This window comes from Pinus tabuliformis, chromosome 2_2, assembly GCF_031772625.1.
Source record: "Pinus tabuliformis cultivar Carrire ecotype Pingquan chromosome 2_2, CPIR1, whole genome shotgun sequence".
Taxonomy (NCBI): domain Eukaryota; kingdom Viridiplantae; phylum Streptophyta; class Pinopsida; order Pinales; family Pinaceae; genus Pinus; species Pinus tabuliformis.
In genome coordinates this window covers 176,601,767-176,617,587 of record NC_142300.1, presented here as the reverse complement: position 1 = coordinate 176,617,587, position 15,821 = coordinate 176,601,767, and the positions used below count along the sequence as shown (strand labels likewise).

The window sequence follows — 15,821 nt, the reverse complement described above, 5'->3', positions numbered from 1 at the left end:
GCTATTGATATAGTTATTTGATCTAATGACTTGTACAGGGTCTCGTGAATGTAATGAGGTCTAGAAACATTGGTCATTGGTCCCAATAAATTTGCTAAATTTATTTTATATTTTGCATGTTTATTCTCTCTTGAGTGTGTGTTGAATTGAATTCTCTGCTCAATGTGGGTTTTTGTTCTTTTGTTGTACAATTCCAATCTATTGGCCTTTAGGTATTGCATCAATTGGTATCAAAGTTTCCATTGTGTGACTTTGATTTAAAGAGGTCACTCCTACCTACATCAAGTGGTATTAGAGAAATATTGTGTTCGTAGTGGAGTGTTGGAGTGCCCTTGAAGAGTTGGTAATTGGTGAGAATTACCAAGAGTGCTACTATGAGGACATAACATTTTTGGAAGTAAAGATGTTTGTTTGATGATTATGATAGAAGAAACCCAAAATAGGAATATTTGTAGAGAAGAGAATATTGGTTTGATTACTATATGGGGTGGAAGAAAAGAAGCTTAGGAGGAAGAAGACATAATGAAGAATATCAAACAAAAATGGATGAGATCAATGAGATGAATAAAGAGAATGAGAAGAGGAAAACAATGAACATTATAAAATTCATGAAGATTTTTTTCTAGGAAAGTAAGACTCCCAAATATAAGATAATTGAGAAAAATATGTTGAAAGCAATAAGGTAAAGGTTGCATTCTTTTTATTTTTTATTTTCTAAACTTCATAGAGAAAGAAGCCTTTGAATGTGGTGTTGTCACTACAACAAACACCTTCCAAAAATTTTCCTACATTAGAATTTTGGATCCTACCTATGATCTCATGATCTGACACCCCAAGTTATTCATGGCCACTTCGTGATTGAATACTAATTTTCTAAGTGTTAAAGTCACTTGCTCACACATGCTTAGTCCTTGATGAATTCAACAATACACTTATTTCTATGCAAGCTTGGATAGGCATTGCACAACTGTAACACCCTCCTCCCACATCTACTTAAGTAATCGACCAACTGGCATAAACATGTGACGAGAGGCTACTATGATATGACTCCTAAGTCATGTTAAAAAAGTGGAACTGACAGAAACACACCATAAAAACCTTCAACATTAGCAACAGGACTCCTAAGAACCATCCCAACCTTTCTGGTAAGCAGTCCCTGGGTTCCATTGAGGTTTTAGACGACTTGACCCTAGACGCTCCCATGTTATGGGCCTAACAGCGTCCAGGAGGCTTTGAACGCTCTCATGACAAGGCATGCCAGTGTCTAGGGACTATTTTGCTCAGTGTTGTGCAAGTGTCCAGGGACTATTTTGCTCGGTGTTGTGCCAGCGTCCCTGGGATTTGAGCCAATTTTCAGGCCCAGAGCCCAGGTCACTACCCATAATTGAATGACACCTTCAGGACATAAAGACAATAAGGAAACAATGGTGCAAGTGAAAATACTTAAACAAGCCCTTGACTGGACACCTACTAACCATGACAAGCATTTCGTCAAACATATCACAAATATACCTACATGTGTAAATAACATATCTAAGCATAGGGGTCTCATACTCAGCTGAGAATCACTAAGAAGTATTAATGCCTCAACACATTAGCTGCAGTTTCATCCATCATGTCATAGATACATTATTCATCCATTTACAAGTAAAAACATGATGAGATCCATACATAGATATTGCCATAAGACATATACATAACCAACATAATAGCAACATAAATACCAAAGAAATCATAGCCATATGATCCACATATAAACCAATATAATACTCATAGAAATACAAGGAGAAATAACCTCATATTGATGATGAAAAATCAAAACCTGGGATGGGACTACCATGTTCCACTTGACCGTAGAATGGTTGAGCCAAATCTCTCTTCAACCATTCATCCCCATGCCATATTCCAAGCATGAATGTGGGATCTCTTCAAACACATCAATCCAAAACCATCCATGGCTTCCAGAGGCCAACCACTTCAACCCATCAAACAATGATTCCACCTCACAGTCAGACATCACAAAACCATCATCGGATTGGTCTCTACCCAAGCTTTCCAGGGCTATAGAGAGTTTGTTCCAGCCAAGGCTTCCAGGACTAGGAACTCAACCCACAACTGTTGCCGGACTTCCAAAGCGTTTGTCCAACCAGAGCTTCCAGGATTAGTAACTCGGCCTAACAAGGGATTCCAGAGCGTTTTTCCAACTAAGGATTCTAGGACTAGTAACTCAACCCAAGTTGTTATAGGGCTTCCGGAGCATTTTTCCAACCAGGGCTTCCATGAACTAATAACTCAACCCAAGCTAAAGGAAACATGAGAACCAACTAGAAAACAAAGAAATAAATCCACAACACCATGGCTATCGAGGAAATGACAAGGCTAGGCAAATCCACTGTCAATCCAAGAAATCCTCCATACCAGTGAAAATCATGACCAATAATCTACATGCATATTTAATGCATGCCAAAACTAGTGAGGAAAACATCCATGCAATGCGGTACCTGCAAGCCAAATCTGTTGTAGCTACTGATCCCGATGCCCTCTTGTGCTTTCCTTCTCTTCCTTTACCTTCTTGCTCCAAAACTCCAAGTATGCCACATTCCTCCAAGAGTGTTCCATGAAACTCTAAGTGTCCAAGAGTATGAAAGAGAGAGAGAATAGAGAGAGAGATCCAAAACTAAACTGACAAAAGTCTGTGAACTAATCCTCATAAGCATTTTTATTAATGAGGCCTCTATTTTCTTCATTTTCCATTATTTTCCTTCATTTTCTTCCTCACATGCAACCTATGACCTTTCACCTCCTTTTTCTCCTAATTTCCCTCATTTTCATAAATAAATGTGCCAAAAATGCCATTTTTCCTTTCCCAAGCCTTAGCCAATGCCTTTGCAAATTTACTTAGCCATATTAGCTTAAATGAACACCCACACTAGGATGTCTTGCCCAACATCTAGCTTGGAATAAGTGTCCCATCAACCGTGGTTATTATTTTGCCTTTATTAACTTTTATTACATGAAATTTTCACCAGGGTTGTTACAACAACTCCTAAAGGTAAGGCTTGTGCAATCACTATTGACAGTGACTATGCAGTCCATCTGGTCAATACATTATGCAACTTATGCCGACAGTCAATGTGCAATATCACTTGACAGTCCCTCTCATTTTGGTTGCAATTGTACTACTATTCTAGTGATTTTTCTCAAATGTTGCTTTTGCACACCTTTGTTTTCGCGAGTGTTGCTTTCACTTTTGCAACTGTCATTTTTTCTTGCTTTCACTTTAACATGTTTCATTTTCACTTTATCTTCACTCAAGCATGTGTCATTTTCACTTTTTCTTATTGTCGCAAGTGTGATATTTTGGTAAGGGAAGGGACACACTTTGTGTAGGGGAATTATGGCACATATTTAAGAGGAAACTTTGGTGCTAATGAGTCCTATCTATCATAGAGACATGTAGTAGACTCACTCCCAAAGTTTTATGCATTGTTTTGTTGGTGTTGTCATGTGCATTGCAAAGTGTATCTTAAGTCTCTCACTTGGAGGAAAGTGTCATTTAGTAGTCTTTTTAATGGGTACATGTTGATCTTGGGTAATAAATGTTTCCTTGTCATGTGGTTGATCATTAGAAGTGTGTGATCATGTTCAACTCATGCTTCAGTTTCATCTCTACCACACTAATCCCACACTTAGTCAAGTTCGAAAAAGATCCATTACCAACCAATCTTGCCTCACTCTGCCTCCTTGAACTGTGCATTGCGGAGTTGCAAGCCTTAGTCAGCATCCCCTGCCTCCTAGATCTGTGCAATGCATAGTCACTACATCCAAAGACTGCACACTACGCAGTCATAGAGCTCTCTTGTTGCTTCCTGCCCTTCAAAACTGCGCAATCTTGCCTCCCAGTTAGTCTCTCCCTACGCACTATGCAATTCATGTTAGCAGTCAACCTCTCTATCTCCCTGGACTACACAACTGCACAATCCAATGGATTAGTCTCTTTCTTGAACTACACATTACGCAGTCACAGTGGGCCTCACTATGTCACTGTCTCCCTCAACTGCGCAGTCCTGTCTCTCATTCCTCTAGCCATTGTGCATTGCGCATTCACAGTAATCAGGCCTTCCTCATTGCCTCTTGGAACTGCGCACTGTGCAATTCCTGAGCATTCTCGTTTGTCTTGCAATCAGTCCCGGGTCTAATCAGCGAACTACATAAAGAGAGTTAGACTAAGAGATTTATGGGTTGATGTCATCTTGTTATGAACTAATTTCATTTGTAGGTACTATATATTGACATGACAGGATCATGCTCAAGGAGGATGCCAAGGGGACCATGCAAGAAGGTGCTTGTGAAGCTGAAAAGATAAGGATGATCTTCAAATAAGAAGATGAGACGACACTAAATTGCAACAAAATATGGGAGATCAAGATCATATAAAAGACTCCATGTCTTCAAGCCTTTTAGAGGAGGAAGATGAAGAACATGCAACATATATCATGAAGACATGAAGATAATAACAAGAATAGAAGCTTGACATTGAAACATCACTATGAAGTTCCATGTCATCAATGTCAAGCCATGTATTTTCCAAGTGTCATCACAATGTTATATGTTTCAATGTGTCTTTCCACATCATTTTTGGATGTAATTATGTATTTTCAAAAAGATGAAAAAATGCAAATGTGTGGAAGTCCAAGAGTCGCATGCGAAATATGAAAAGTCATATGTGGACAAAAGAGTCTCTAGGAAAAGTCCAAGATTTTTGTAGAAGTTCAAGGATAACTTAGAAGTCCAAGGGTCATGAGGGAAGCTCAAAAGTCATGGGGATATGAAAGGTCATTCTTCTTGTTATAAACACACCCTCATAACTCAAGCAAAGGGGCTTTTGGAGTCTTAGACTTTGGAGAGTTGGCCTTGGATTATCTAGCTTAGCATAGGAGAGAAGATCATTCTTTGGAGAAGTGAGAAGTGGCTTAATGTTCCACTATTGGAGCTAGTGTCTCACCATTGTAACTGTGTACTTGGATCCTTCACCTAATAATTAGAAGCTCACTGAGCCAACACATTTTCATGCATGTATCGTGAATATTGTAAGACTATTCTTTGGATGTTCGTGGTATATGTTATGTTCATGTGTACTAAAGAAATTGAGCTACTTCATTGGATTTGGCACTTATTTTGTTGAATGTGTTGTATTTTCTTTAATGACCGTTTTGTCTATGTGAACTATTTCGCTAGATAATTAATGAATATTTCCTTGCTCTCATGTGCATCTATTAGGATAGTACTATTAATTTCCTTCTAGAGACTCACTCTTACTTCCCTCTCGTGAAAGTCTCCTTTTACACATTGTAATTGGTGTTTTACAGTGTCAACTTACTTGTTGTTTTTAAAGGTTATGTGCATACTCTCTTATGTTATTCATTGCAGCTAAGGCAAAACTTAGAGTTAAGGTGGTCAGGTTGATACTCTGAATGGGGCTCCTACTCCAAACGGTGTGAGGTCTAATTGAGACTTTATACTAAGGAGACTCCTTGGTTGACGGATTTCTAACACCGTCAACATGTAGCTTTTCAAAATAAAGAATTATTAGAGAATGTGTATAGAGAGATAACACATCATATTGTTTTCGAAAATGAGAAGGAATTTCTTAGAATACCTTGAAAGATTAAAGAGGTTGGAATTTTCTTGAAGAGATGAAGAAGAGTGGAGAATTGTGATAAACATTTTTCCTAAATAAGAATTAGTTGATGAATGGTTGCAAGATATAATAAATGAATTGCAAGAACAAATGTTGAAGCCAAATATTCCTTTGAAACTCCTGATTGTTCTAAAGTTACTAATATTTCTACTTGTACAGGTTTAGAAGAAAGCAATGATGAAGATGGACCCACGGATCACGACACTACTAATACATGATCTAAAGATGATTGATTGGAAATTGATCCAAACAAATGAATGGTTGTAAAACTCGATACCTGCAAGCCAACTTGGTAATTAATGAAGGTTAATGATGCTATATAAAACAATGAAAATGCATGATTTGAATAAGACAAAATGAGAGTGAGAAGGAAAATCGAGTTAATTGAAAGATTAAACTAAAATAAATAAGAGAGAAGGTTAACAAATGGGAAATGAAGTGTCATGGTTATTTTTCTTCCTTTTACCTCCAATTCTTCTTATTTCTTTCTCCACTTTCATTCTCAAAGGGTCTTCTTGGCTATGAAGGAGGAGGACATGCAGAAAGAACCGAAGGCAACATTATACCAAGATATAGCCAAAATGAGAACTAAGCAAACCTTCGAAGTTGGTTTTCCATTTGGTTTTCTAGGGTATCAATTATGTTTATGGTGTGTTATTTGTTGGTAATGGTTTCAATATATTGCCATTGTACATATGAATGGTTTTGGTAATGATCTACTTCACCTTTCCATCGTACAGTTACTAAGCAAATGTAACCAATACATAATTATTGCTCCCTTGATTTTCATTCATAGCAAAAAAAAATAAGTCCTAATTTTTATATAATAGTTAGCTCCTACAACAAACAAAGCATTGCAATAATTTGAAGTTTAAATGCACTATCACATGAATTCCCTCAACCATGCATTTATGGGATAATGCCCTCACACATCTAGCATTATCATCCGTCCTTGAGTTAGCTTGTTGGAATTTTCCCATAACAGTAAAAACCAATAACTACGAATCATAAAACACTTGTTTATTGTGATATAAATCAATGGCTACGGTAGTTGGACCATTGCGTTAGTTTCCTTTTTTAGCCAAAGTTCTAATTCCATTCAATGGTATCTAGCTCTTCTTCCTCTCTCAAGGTTGTTAGTATTTCCAACTCAACCTACACATTAAGTGCCTCGCTTTGTGAAGCCTTACACAATCACTAGAGGTTGTTGGCATTTGGAGAAATCCAATTGACCACCAAAAAATTACCCATATTTGTGATGCTCCCTAAGATCAATGAAGTCATTAAAGAGTGGACAAGAATAAGTTTACTAGGTCCAAATTTGGAAGTAATATGAAGAATCAACTTTGCCCAAATGAAAACAACTTGAAAAAGGAAGTGACTTGACATGGAGAAATTGACTTGTGCTTTGGGGAAATTGTCTACCTATCATTGCAAATCAAGGCACAAAGTTGAAGTTAATAGTGTTGATTAAAGAATTTTTTTGGCCTACAAACACAAAAGTCTTAGATGTGACTATATGTTGTGGGCCTACCTATTTCCAGATCAGATGAGACAAGAACCCATATTTATCTTAATTGACCTTTCAGAAATTATTTTTAAAATCAAGCATATGTCATTAGTTCTCACTCCCGAGTAGCCAAAATTGATCTGGATTTTGTAGGACAAGATCTTGGAGATTTGAACACCGAGAGAGGATAAAAAACATCCAATGTTACTTTAAGCTATTCTCAAAATCATTGATTAAAAAAATGCATTAAATACATATCAACATAACAGAAAGATAACTCTTTATTAAATCAATTGAACTTTCCCAACTACATCATGGTGGACTAATTTGTCCTCTTAAAAAGTGAGGCTTATTGTTTATAGCCTTTTTTGAGTTACAATACCATGGGTAATTACCACTCACAAATACCATGGGTGGATGTAACTTTCCATTTGGATCATTCCTCCCTCCTTAGGAAGCAATGGTCCCCATTATGTAGAATTCCCTCTTGAGAAGCTTTTGTTGAACATGAGCCAATCAAGAGAAGGGTTTTGTACAGTTGACCCATAACCATGGGTTTGTGGATGACCCATAACCACGGGTTTATGGATGACCCATAACCATAGGTTTGTGGATGACCCATAACTATGATGAGCAAAGATCCGAGGACAAAGATACCCTGTAATGTTTGTGAGCCAACTATGATAATGACAACGTGGAACGTAGAAAATGGAATTTGTGTGGCTATCCCATAATCGTGATGAACAAAAATCTGAGGATAGAGATACCCTGTAATGCTTGTGGCCAACTTGATTCTAACAGTGTGCGACCTAGCAAATGGACTTCAATGACAAGGGTTTTGTATGGTTTACCCATAACCGTGATGAAATAGTTTGCTTGTTGGTTTGCCTTGTAGAAATCTAGTGGCTTATATTTGTAAATTCTCACAAGCCCCATTGTAATAAATCTATTAAGAAATTCAAGCGTTTTCATTATTCCTAAATAAAACACCCTTTCTAGGTAAGATATCTCACCCATATAATTTGAAGTGGGTCCATTACAACAACTACCCCTACCAAAAAGATTTGGGTTGAGACCTCTATCAACAAATATACTAGAGCCACCATAACATGATATATTATAGGTATACAATGTTACTAAGGGTAAATATGAACCTTGGTGATGAATATATTGAGGGAAGTGAAAACCATATCCCACCATATATGAATGTATGAGAGAATTATCTCCAAGTATGTAGTCCACTTGGTGCTTGGCATCTAATCTGAGGCAAGTAGGAGAACTTGGTACTCCTTGCTTGTAGATAAGTCCATCAGGAGTGTATGGATGTAACAAATAAGGTGATTTTGGCAATACACAACAGATGAAGTCATTAGCATACCCTGTGTAGTTTTGCAAATTTGACACATTCGCCATCAATAAGGCCTTGGATAGGAAAACATTTAGTCCCAACTTCTTGTGTCCCACACACAATTGTACGTGATTTGGTCTACTCTATGTGCCAAGTCATTAGTTAGAATGTAATCAATGCATGTTCTACTTTGTGTTTCCTTGTGTAACCATCTAACATCCCATAACAATTCATCTTAGTATGCATCATAGTCATAGGAGAAAGAACACTCAATTGGTCTCACAATGGGGTTATCATTGTATGCTCCCCTGTATTTTTCTGCAAACTGGAACAACCGAACTACAATTTGGATAAGATTCTAAGAATACTAGATATCTGAAGTTCTAAACATAATGGATGCAACAACCAACGTTACAGTTATTTCAAAGGAAACTTCTAAGCCATATTGTCTTTGGTAATATTGTAAATTGTTCTGGTCATTTTTGTCTCCTCTAGTCTCTCCCAACAATCATGATCTGCATAGGGCTCAATGACATCCTTGAAACTGCAATCATCCATCTACCTATTTGATGAGGAGAATTTATCTTGATGATGATATGTTGTAGGGTTATCATTTGTGGAGGTAATGTCCTCATGAATACTAAATTTGGTGGCTCTGTCATTATTTCCTGTAATCTCATCCTCCTCTTCCAGGAAATTAGAGTTAAACAAGTATTCTAACAGTCGATCATGGACCTGATCATCAAATCTACACGCACAAGTGCAATTCTTGCCAGCCTGGTTCATTCCAAGACCAACAAGATCAAAAAATCATTTATGGTACAAGAAATTGTTCATTAGTCAACTTCAATTCTTCATATTTGACGAAAGAGTCATCCTTTTTATCTTCTATAATCTCAACATTTTGAGAAATATCATGCTCTCTTGAATTCTCTTATGAATATGTTGGCAATGCTCCTTTCTCTTGTAGAGACAGATATCTTCAGGACTCTTCTGGATCTTTCACAAAACCTTTCTTATGCTTGATACCATCAAGAAGGACATATGTACTTCAAATAAGATTTTCATTTCCTTGTTTCCTGGCCACTTCAAGGTCGCGGGCGACATTGAGTGAAACGAAGCAAAGCTTTTCCTTAACATCATCCATGATGTAAGTCTCGTCCATCATATTAATAGCCTAGTAGGAAACAAGCTCCTTGAAATAATTAGTGAGCACCTTTCCTCTGAGATCAATTCTTTTAACCCCATAATTAGTAGTAAAGTTTTGGTACACGGGAGCAGCATGGGTGAAGGAGAAGCCGCAATCCACCATGAGGCTGCATTGTGTGCGGGCTAAAAGGCTAAAAGGTTGATAGGTGACTTTCTCACCTCGTATAAATGAACCAACGAGGGCGAATCTATTGCATATAGGGACTGTAACCTTAGATCTTCAAAGACAAGCTCATATGTGGCCCTCTTAATGGAGGGGAGATTGAAGCGAGACTCCACCAAGAGTAAACCCAAAGAGTTTGAGGGGCACATTTTGAGGAGGTTTTTGAAGATTCATCCCAAATATATTTATGTAGGTCATGGTTTATGAGGTAACCTCTGTTGAATGGGTTGCACAGGAATGTTGGCTGTGTCATCGCACTATTGGAGTTGGTCTGCTATCACCCATTTCTTCATGGATTGGGAACACCCCATGCAATTGGGGACAACCACTACATGATTTTTGTGGACCGTGAATCCTACTTTATATTATCCTCCTCTATTATCCAAGACTACCATGGGTGCCCAATTTGTATTGAGCGACGAGGCCTTCTCAAATGAGCAGGATGGAAACCTCGCACTTGGCAATACGTAGCGCTAGAATTGTAACATTGAAACAATGGCTACAAATGGATGATTTGATCCATCATGGCATATCATGATAATAAACAACCCTAGCAACAATAGTGCCAATATATTCTCATGGAGTCTCTTATCATTTACCATGTCTATGCTGAGAAACTTTCCTAATACCAGTCAGTTTCATAATTGTGCTCACAGGTGTATTTTTCGTCTCTGTCGGTGAACCTTCGCATTATTTGGAATGAACTATAAGAGTTTCCACAGTAATTATTTATGATTTCCATCGGGTCTCAACTTGGCTTTGATACCACTGATCCAACTTTTGGGGGCCAAGATCCTAAAGATTTGAACACCGAGAGAGGATAGAAAACATCCAATATTCCTTTAAACTATTCTCAAAAACATTGATTAAAAAAATGCACTAAATACATCTCAATACATTTGTCCTCTTATAAAGTGAGGCTTGTTATTTATATCCTTTTTGAGTTATAATACCATGGATAACTACCATGCATGGATGCAACTTTCCATCCAGATCAAAAACTTACTTGGAAATAAAGTTTGATACATTCTCATAGTGTTCACATGGTGGAATTATTCATCATGTTATTATTTCCGCCATGGAAACAATGGGAGAGGGAAAATTGAATGGTTCTAGAGTTGGTATGGCATTCAACATGATCCAAAATATAGTAGATCATTGATTCACTGGATAATAAGAAAGATGAGCCTCCAACATATGTGGCTTTAATGAAGGTGAACAAGGCATTGTGTGAGATGATATAGAACAAGGTGTAGCTCCCATGGAGACATAATTTTGTGAAGTTATTTATTTAGATTACAGGACATATCCCATTTAAGAAGGTGAAGCAAGCAATGGTGATAAAATCAAGAAAGTTTTTGAAGGATCAAAATTATGGACGAATTAATATTTGATGGGATTTTCTCATTATTTTGTCATGTTGGTAAATTATTAATTTTGTCTATAAGCCAAATTTTGATTATTTGTAAGGTATTACATGAATCCAAGGTCTTTACCTATCAATGGCCTGCCACTCGGGAAACTATACCACTAACAAAACGACATAATACCATTCCAAAAAACATAGAGTTCATAACACTGAGCACAAAAAACATAATATCCCTAGGACTATCAAAATTTTATGAATTGTTCACTATGATCTACCTCCAGATAGACATAAATTAGATAATGTAAACCAGCCTTAAAAAGACTAATAGAACCAAAAAATGGGATAAAATAAATGGAAAACGTCTTGATAAACACTAAAATGAGGTGGAAGCATCCACCTCAATTGGGTTGAGATCCCTTGGATTATAGCAGCTTGGACCAGCACCAGGTGCAACATTGGCCTCAATCCTCTTAATGTACCCACTCATGTCCTTCTGCTACAACATGATGGCATCCACAACCATGAGGATTTCATTTTCAACATCATTTCGATCCAAAAGGAATTAACCCAACAATGACTTCATCCTTCCATATAGGTTAATAGTAAGCAGATTTTGATTCTATCAACCATGGGTGTGGCCTGTGTTTGACACCCATTCCTTCACATCTACAATCTCTTATGAAACTGAAAATCATTGGTGTTCAAAACCTATGTCACCTTCAAATTATTGTAACTCCTTCTTAACCTATGCCGACAATTGTGGTTGGTATGTGTTATATTCTTTGCACAACTATCAACATGTGTTATTCGTTGCACTAGGTGTTGGCAGGGTTAGAGAGGGGGGAAATTCCCCCTTTGTTTAGGTCCCCCCCCCTTTGTTTAGGGGAGTTGAAGGAGGGGAGATGCCCCCTTACGTAGGGGATGGGGATAGTGCGCGCACCCCCCCCCCCCCCCCAAAACAAAAAACAAAAAAAAAAAAAACAAAAAAAAAAAAAAAAAAACTTTTTTGCATCCATTTTTGGCACACGATTTTTGGATTTAGTGGTTTTGTGGCAAATGGTGGCTTTGCCCATGGTTTTGTAGTTTCAATTAAGGAAATACGGATATATTCTAATCCATGGCAAATGGATTGGTGTTTTACGGATGCCAAGAGATATATATTGTATTATAATATTATACAGAAGAATATATGTTGAAAACATCTTGTTGGTTTTCCTAGTTTTGGTTTCTATGATAAAATTTGTGTTAATGTGTGTGTTTGTCATTGTATATTTTTGTTTTGTTAAGAATTTGTTTGGAGAAATTATTTTTACAGGGTAAAAACCTACATTTGTTATCGAAGAAATTTGGCTTAAAGGGGATGCCTTTGTGTTTGAGGGGTTTGGCTCAGGCCTATGGTAGACCCTATTATTATAATTGGATATTGTGGAAGTGGTTCTTATGGTGAAAGGAAATGGGAATTACCTTAAAGATAGAGATTGAGAAATTCAATGGGTAGAGTTTTCAGTTGTTGAAGCTCTAAATGGAATATTTTTTGGTGGATAGAGATTAGTGGATCGTTGTGGATCTAGGTTCAACACTGATGAGGATGTCAATAGAAGACTAGACCAAGTTGAATAAGAAAAGAAAGAGCGCAATACAATTGTGTCTCTTAGATTCAATATTATTGAATGTTTTGGGGGGGGGAGCTACAACAAAGGCTTTGTGGAACAAGTTAGGGGCTTTGTATTAGTCTAAGTCCTTGGTGAACAAATTGTTCTTGTAGATTGAGGATGATGGATGGAGTCTATGTGACAAAGCATCTAAAAGCCTTCAATGTGTTGAAAATAGCAACAAGGAATGCTAAAAATAGCATTGCTACAGATAGCATTTCAGGTACCAGTGTTGAAAATAGCAACAAGAAATGCTAAAAATAGCATTGCTATAGATAGCATTTCAGGATACATTCCAATTTTAATTTGTCCTTGAATTAAAATTTGAACTTAGTCTCACTAGCTGTTTGAAAAATAAATAATTAATTCATCTTGAGTTAATTAGTTGGAGAAAATCAAACATGAAGTCTTTGTGAAGACATGCAACAGTTATCCCTTTGATTGAGGAAGTTATCCCTTAATTTGTTTAATTTGTCCTTGAATTAAAATTTGAACTTAGTCTCACTAGCTGTTTGAAAAATAATTAATTAATTCATCTTGAGTTAATTAGTTGGAGAAAATCAAACATGAAGTCTTTGTGAAGACATGCAACAGTTATCCCTTTGATTGAGGAAGTTATCCCTTAATTAAGGAGATAAGGATGAGTTGTATTTGAGTTGTAATTAGTTAACTCAGTTAACTGAGTTAAGTCCAGTTAAATTAGTTCCAAACAGTTTGAGGAACTAATTGTGAGTTCAGTCAGTTAATGCATGCATGCATGCAACTAGTGTTCTCCAGATAACTGAATATTCTCTCATAAATAACTCATCCATGTCAGTTCAGAGAAAGACCCAGTTGAGATTAAAGACAGGAACATTGTACTATCAGTTGGAGGATTTTTCCTATAAAGGAAACTCATCCATGCAGAAGGAATTCATTCCTTCGGGTTTGCGCAGTTACTACGGAGGTTAGCAGCAGTGTGTGAGGTGAGAATCACACAGATGGCAGCTGGAGGACCCAGGAGAAACTGCACAAGGAAATAGGAGGCTTGGAGGACTGAAGGAAGGCATATGTGTTTTCTATTCTATCTATGAGCAGCAATGAGGGATTGTACTGAGAGTTGGATAGCTTGTGAGCTAAAGCTTTCTGTAATCCTGAGATATTTCCACTTGTATGATAATACAGATAATGGGGTTTTTAGTTGAGGCTTTTCCCAGAGTATTCTTCTGTGTTTCATGTGTATGATTTCTTCTTCTCTGTTATATGTGTTCTGGTTGATCTTGCTCAAATTGATTAAGCTTATGCAAAGTTTGATAGTAGAAGTAGATCAAGTATTTTGCTTTAGTTACATTGCATTATCAGGTGATCTACAGTGAGAATTTCTACATTGTATCAGAGCTAGCTGATCTATAGAGAAATTTCTACTTGGTATCAAAGCTAGCTAATCTATAGAGAAATATCTACATGGTATTAGAGCTAAGGTGATCAAAACGGAGAATAGTATACAAAGAAGGGAGAAGTTCGAAGTTTTGAAGTTCTTGATTGTAGGTACAGAATCGATTTCTTATCACATCTCAAAATTCACCAATGGCGTTCAATGGCTTGAGACTCGAGTATGCCCTAGATGGCAGCTCGAATTACATAGCCTAGAAGGATCACATGGAAGCGGTATTAGAGGACAACTGGTTGAAGGACTTCATTGATCAAGAAGTCCCCAAGCTAGCAGCAGTTAATGCCCAAGAATTGGCGGAGTGGAAGAAATGTGTGGCGAGAGCGAGGAGGATTATTCTGAAGGGAGTTCGAGACCATATTGTCTCAAGTCTCCATGGGAAGGAGACATTGAAGGATCTATAGCAGAACAACAACGATCAGAGGAAGCTGGCGTTAAAAGACAAGCTTCGGAAAATCAAGTGTGAAAAGGGCGACACGATCTCTACATATCTGAACAAGCTCACCACCTGTAGAGATGATCTTAGAAGTGTAGGAATCATGATAGTCGATGATATGGTGAGTCTTTCTCTCCTTGGTCTTCCTAAGAGCTGGCATAGCCACCAGGACTCAGTGAATGGAAGAGAGAAACTGCCATATTAGGAACGATTTTGTTCGGATCTGATGCAGGAAGAGATCAGGAGGAGCACCAGAGATGGTTCTTCATCCAAGGATGATGAAGCAGAACTAGCCTTACCCAGTAAGGCAAGGAAAGGGAAGGAGAAGGATTCTCATCCCAAATCGAGTTCTTTTCATGGTGGGAAGAAGATTGACAAATCTAAATTGAGATGCTTTAATTGTCATGAGGTGGGTCATTATGCAACTAATTTTCCATTGAAGAAGTCCAAGAAGGGATCCTTGGAAGGATCTGAAGGTGAGGCATTGGCCTCTCAATTCGAATTGGATTTTACCCTCATTGCATGCATGGTTTCATCGATGATGGGTTGTGGTTGGTTTCTTGATTGTGTAGCCTCATTCCACATGACCGACGATAAGATTCTGTTCAGTACCTTGGAGGAGAAAGACCTCCAGATGCGCATAGAGATGGGCGATGATGGAAAGCACTGTATTTTAGGTGAAGGTACGGTTGTGTTTCAGAGGGAGCATGGAGCTCCTCTCACCTTGACTGATGTGAAGTATGTGCCACGACTGAAAAAGAACTTGGTATCGGTCGCGATGTTGGAGGATAAAGGCTACGATGTTGTCTTCAGTAAGGGAAAGGTTTTCCTTAGACACATCACCACAGGTCAGGTGAAACAGATCGGTTCATGGATACAGAACCTGTATGCCCTTGAGGTTCAAGATGCATGCAAAGCCTTGAGGAGCAAGGAAAATGTTGGAGACTTGGTGGTTAAGAGGGAGAGTACATTACCTCTCAACATGCAGCGCTAGAAGAAGTGTC

General features: G+C 37.7%; 1 pseudogene; it reads right to left on the bottom strand.

Annotated features, from left to right (window-relative positions):
- Positions 1-9,493: 9,493 nt before the first annotated feature.
- LOC149191980 (actin-related protein 6 pseudogene) lies at positions 9,494-10,224 on the bottom strand (annotated as a pseudogene).
- Between the last annotated feature and the right edge of the window lie 5,597 nt (positions 10,225-15,821).